The following is a 6,000-nucleotide window of genomic DNA, read 5'->3' on the forward strand; positions in this document are numbered from 1 at the left end:
CTTTCCGCATTGAAGTTGATCCTTGGACCTGAGTATGTAGATGATAGATGGAAGTACAAAACAAATGCGAACATAGTGTTTCTGTTTATGGCATGGTGTCTGGAGCTCCAACCTGTTGTGAAAGTCAGAGAAATCATGAATAGGTGTGTCAAGAAGGAATGGCTAGGGGGAATGGAAGCTTTATTAGGTTTGGCACGAGACATGGACGACTTTGAAAGTGTGGACGTAGCGTGGATTCACGTGAGTGAATTCATTCCTCCCTTGCGATTGTTCTTGGTTTGGAGCATCACATTCAATAAAGAGGCGAGAAGAAGTGTATCACAGGCTGAAATGTATGGTATTGTGCAATACCTTGAGACGGTTGATGTCTGACAAGTGCGTGTGGAGATGGAAAAATGGGGACCTTGGTTGGAATATAAAGCACTTGTGCAACGAATGGTTCCTACACGCACAAAACGATGGGATCGACCTTGTGGAAGAGGGACAACTAAGAATGGTTGTGTGCTGCAGTTTGGTGAAGGCTCCAACAGGCAGACATAAATGAACCAAGTTAGGAACATGGAAGTGATGGATGTGGAAGAGGGCACGGTCACTGTTCACGTGGAGTAGTGAGATGGAACATACAACCTTTTTTGAAGCAAGGACTGTGTTTTTAAAAAAAAATGTTTTTGAATGTGTTATGTATGGGCCGTTATGTATACTAGCTTCGATAGTCTAGTCGGCTAGCCGTGGAGGTTTTTCTTTTAGAATGCAAACATTTTTAGAATTAATATAAAATATAGCTTCACCGGACAAAAATAAAAATTGTTGACACCAACTGATACTCTTATCTTCCCTGTTTTGAAATTGTTGTTAGCATTTCATTATATATGGTGAAAAACCATATGTTTTTGATTGTATGTGCATGAAATTGTTCTATAACATCAAATTCAAGCATTTCAATATATATGACTACAAATAAAATTAAATTCTTGTAGCACAATTGAGTTTCTATTTTGGCTCGGTAAGAAATTGGAGGATTTCAATATATATGATGAAAAAAAAACAAAAAATGTCTTTTGATTCTATGTGCATGAAATTGTTCTCTATCTCATATTCTATATTCTGTATTCCGGATATCAATTCCAATGTTGCTATATACAATTGCCAAGATGGGATATCACTCGTAGAGTTGGCTTGAGTTAGAAGTGTTGAATGGTTAGCTACAACAAGCTCACATCTAGAGGGAACAACTCAAACAATAATGATGTTGTTGCTGGTCCATTTACTTGTGTTATGATTGTTCTTTATGTGTGTTGATGATTGGATGATTTACTATCTTTGTTGACTTCTACATCTGATGATTTACTCTGATTACAAACTATGAATCCAAATAAATGTCAATCAAGTTCAACCTTTTACGCATCCACTCCCAACAATCCTATGATAATGCAATGGTGAATTGAATTAATAAATCATCCAGCATTTCTTTGTGGAGTTCAGAAAAAGATGATAAATAACTTGTTTTTCAAGCCTACTTTCTCTTTGCTATGAGTTCCACAAGTTATATAATTGTATTCATATTTTCATTGCCTATTTTGAAAAAGATGATACATAACTTGTTTTTAACTTCCTTTTATAACCTCCCTTATTCAATGCCATTGCAACATCTCATATAATTTCAGAGAATAATAATAAACAACATCTTGTAGCTCCTCATGGGTGATGGGGAGAGGTTCTCAAAGAGAGTCACACGTTACTCAAAAGGTAGTTGGATAATGATTTAGTGGGCTCCTATCACTCTTCACTTGTCCTTTAACAAGTCAAAACACTCAAACTCTTTTGGAGTACTCCCTATCAATTTATGCTCAATAGTTGCTTCCAACACTCAAACTCTCTTGGAGTGCTCCCTATCAATTTGTGCTCAATAGTTGCTTCCAATTGTTTTTTAGGCAATTACTCAAAATTCACTCAAAGAACCTGTTGGTTCCCAAAACCATAGATTGGAAATCCTAGAGCTTTGCCAAATCTCCTACCGATTTCTCAATCAGCCTTGGCCAATGAACAGGAATGGTCAAAGACCAAATTCCTCTGCACTTTAGGCTCCACTAGACGTAGGCGAGTATACCTTAATCTCAAAAGCATAAAGAGACTTCTTTATAGTGAATTTAAACTTGTCAAATTAGCTGTTTGCAAGAATGGCAAAATGTTTCCTGCAACTATGCTTATGTGTTATAAAGACAACGAATCTTATATTAATTTTGGAATAAAAAGATATACAAAAGCTAGAGACTCATAAGTACTTCATGATATTCTTGCTTGCACAAAAATGACTTTTCATTTCTATAGATTTGTTTTAACCTAACACTACTAGTCCCAACAATCAATCTGAAAGATAGGAGCTTGTAAATTCTGAACTCTCCCCTTGTATACAAAAATGACTCCCTATACATATGTGACTCAAAAGACACAAATGAAAGGACACATCCTTTCATTAGTACAAACTAGAAACTGACAAAAACCTAACTAATAACTCCCCAACTGCTATAACAACTAACAATATTAAAAAACATATTACAATTGACACAAATTTCAACTTCTTATTTTCTTTATGCAATTCCTCACACTTCTTCAATTTTGATTCGTTTGTTATTTGGAACAATGGGTGTACAAAAACAATCTGAAGATAAAAAGCAACAAATCTTGTATATTAATTTCTTCGAACAATGGGTGTACAAAAATTGCAGACTCACAAATACTTCATGATACATTTGCTTGCACAAAATGGATTTTCATTTCTACAAACCTGCTTTACATAACACTACTAGTTCCAACAAACCATTGGAAAGATAACAATTTTCTTTTCGTTCTGTCCCCTCTAGAATACAAAATGACTCTCTCTCTCTATATGACTCAAAAGATATGATTGAAAGGACACATCCTTTCATTAGTGCAAACTAAAACTAACAGAAACCTAACTGACTTCCTAATTGCTATAAACAAAACAAAATACAATGACATAGACTAATTCTTTCCATCCAGCTGCTGACCACATTTCTGGATGTCGAAGATATCCTTCATCTTTATATGTGCAGGCGTTGAAGATAATGTCTTTGACCGCTATCTCTTCTATAACAAAATTCTCAACCTCTTCCCCTGTTTCATTCATATCCAACGTATCCGCATGAGCAACGCTAAGGGCTGAACTGAGTAGGGATCTACATTCGGTGATCCACTGGTTTTTGTCCTTTATTACCCCTGTATCATCTACCACACTGGGGAATCCATGATTGACAATATCCTTACACTCCTCATATTCAATTTCCAACTCTGTTGTGAATCCTTCATGAGTGCCAATCAATTTTTTAACCTTATTGATCCTTTTGTCACTCAATGTCTGATCTTGCAGTAGCATGTTTAACCTATCAAGGATCCTCTGGTGCGACACTGTGTTATCCATGTTTCTCTGGTAGACAGTCCAAAATTCCTCCAGTATCTTTTGTATATTCTCAAATCGTTTAGACAGTAGGACACATGTTGTGTCTGTCCTTATGTTCTACATCACTAGTACATTCGGGGCTAATTTCCGATGGCCTATTGTCGGAATTCCGACTACTTTTCGTTGAACTACTGACAATTGATGCCATCGAAAACTCGTCGTCAGACTTCTCGATGATGCCATTGAAGGTTGACATTCCAACGATGACCATGATCCCTCCTTCGGCCAAAAATATCATCGAATGGATGTCGGAATGCCGACGCGCGCCCACTACTATGCACCGACGACCATCCGACAAGGAAGTGTCGTCGGACATACAACATCCTCATTGAATGTTTCTTTAGTTCGCGTCGGAAGTCCGATAGATACCGAAAACTTTGCACCGATGAGAATGCTGTTAGTCTGATGGTTTGGCCGTCAGTACAAAGTCTATATGCTGTCGGAATTTCGATGGGAACCAGAAACTTTGCACCGACGAGAATGCTGTTGGTCTGACGGTTCGGCCGTTAGTGCAAAGTTTGGTTCTCGTCGGAATTCCCACGTCAATATTTTTTGTTAAAAATAAATAAATTTGATTATTCCGTACTGTGACTGGTTCTCCTTATCTAGACGTAAAGAACACCTCATTGATATGTACAACAAATGGTATTCTATCCCCATCAGCTACCAATAGGGGGCATAGGTTTCAAGCTAATATGAGGGGCACTGGTTTCAAGCTAATATGAGGCACACTATGGTTGAGATGGTCCAACTAAGAGGACTATATGAACCACTGAGTACTGATAAACCTATTAAAAATGGTTGAGATGGTCCAACTAAGAGGACTGTATGCTAAGCTCACTCTCTCTTTCTCACATTGTATTTGTGGTGAAGGATTGAGGGTCTGATATCTCCATGTACCAGACATTTAAGGACAACAAGATTGAATATACACCATGTTCAATGAATAGAGATTAATTCACCTTGTGTTTGGTGATAGAGAGATGTGTGGGGGCCCTGTGCATCTGATCAACAAGGTTGGAGATCATGTTGTAACAGAAGAACACAAGCACTATTGACTTTCCTAGAAGGACAGACTGTGACAAATTTAAATTACTAGTGTCATTGCTGCAAAACAGAGTCTTGTTGGAGGGTTTGGGAGGTTGGAAGTCCAAGAGACTGGTCCTAGTTCTTGTGTAGGTTTTGCAAGTCAGTTTCAAGGGTTTTTTTTTAAAGGCATAGATGTGTTGATTTGGCCTTTGGCCATCAACGTTGACAATCCTAATTGCAAAGGACTAGTAACCGTCAATGATAGTATGCGTGGCATTGTTGAGATCCACTAATTTGCACTTATTATGATGTCACAAGCCCAAGACTAGTTTACCATGATGTTTATATTGCCTTGTAATGTTGGATCAAGCCTTGAAAGGGTGATCAAAGTCTAGTGGCCAATAGGTGTGTCCAAGGGTACCCATAAAGGATGGGATATGAAACCATTGTCATTGTGAATTGAAACACTTGTGAATTTTTAATTTGTGAATTCTTATGTTATGCATTTGTTGATTATTGTTATCCAGTGAATGACCTTTTGGCCATTTCCTCATATTAAGTTCATTTCTATATCTTCTTAAGCATATTTGTTTATTTTGCTTCTCCTTGGAAAAGTGAATGCAAAGAACCTATTGAAGATCTTATACTTAGTTCTCATAATCACAAGATGATTGTGCTTGATCAAGTATTAGAGTGAGACATATCTACACACCAACAATACTACAGGTAGACTAAAATTAAATAACAATTAACAAAATAGTGGAAGAACGTTAAATTTATAAAGAACTACTATCATACTTACAGACTTACAATAATGTCTTGAAAGTTATTTTCTTTGTCTATCATGTCTCTCAACTATCTTCAATTTCTATTTGTTAGCTCAATTAGTTTATCTCAATTTATATATACCGGTGAGCATGCTAACATGAGTACAAGGATCATGTGACAAACATGATCACTTGCCAATTCTAGGGTTTCTACATATAATCAATATATGCAGAATGAATTGGTCCCTAAGGAACCCTTGAAAGGGCTTTCTATCAATGGGTAGACAAAGTGACAAAGTTTGCCCGACTATTGAACCATGGCCTACAGTCCATTGCCTAGATCTTTGCCCCATGATCACTATAATTAGTGGGAAGATATTGACAAGGGTATATGGATGCTTTCATTAGAGGAGTTGCTGCATATCCTCCCTCAATTGTGTAAACTACTTTATGTAAAACTCCATTGGATTTATATCTTAAGATTGAAATCTAAGATTAATTATTATTATAATGACATCAAGCAAACGATGAGGTAAAGAAAAATCAAAGCCAAGCAAAACCTTAGACAAAAGACCTTTGGTGATTAGAAGTAAAAGAAATAATTGAAATATTACAAACAACCATTTAACCTATGAAATGGGATGATTATTGATGGAATCCACTACACATTGCTTAATAGAATTTATAAGGGACATCACAAAAACAAATCTCCCGACAACTTAATCA

The sequence above is a fragment of the Cryptomeria japonica genome, chromosome 7, assembly GCF_030272615.1.
Source record: "Cryptomeria japonica chromosome 7, Sugi_1.0, whole genome shotgun sequence".
Lineage (NCBI taxonomy): Eukaryota > Viridiplantae > Streptophyta > Pinopsida > Cupressales > Cupressaceae > Cryptomeria > Cryptomeria japonica.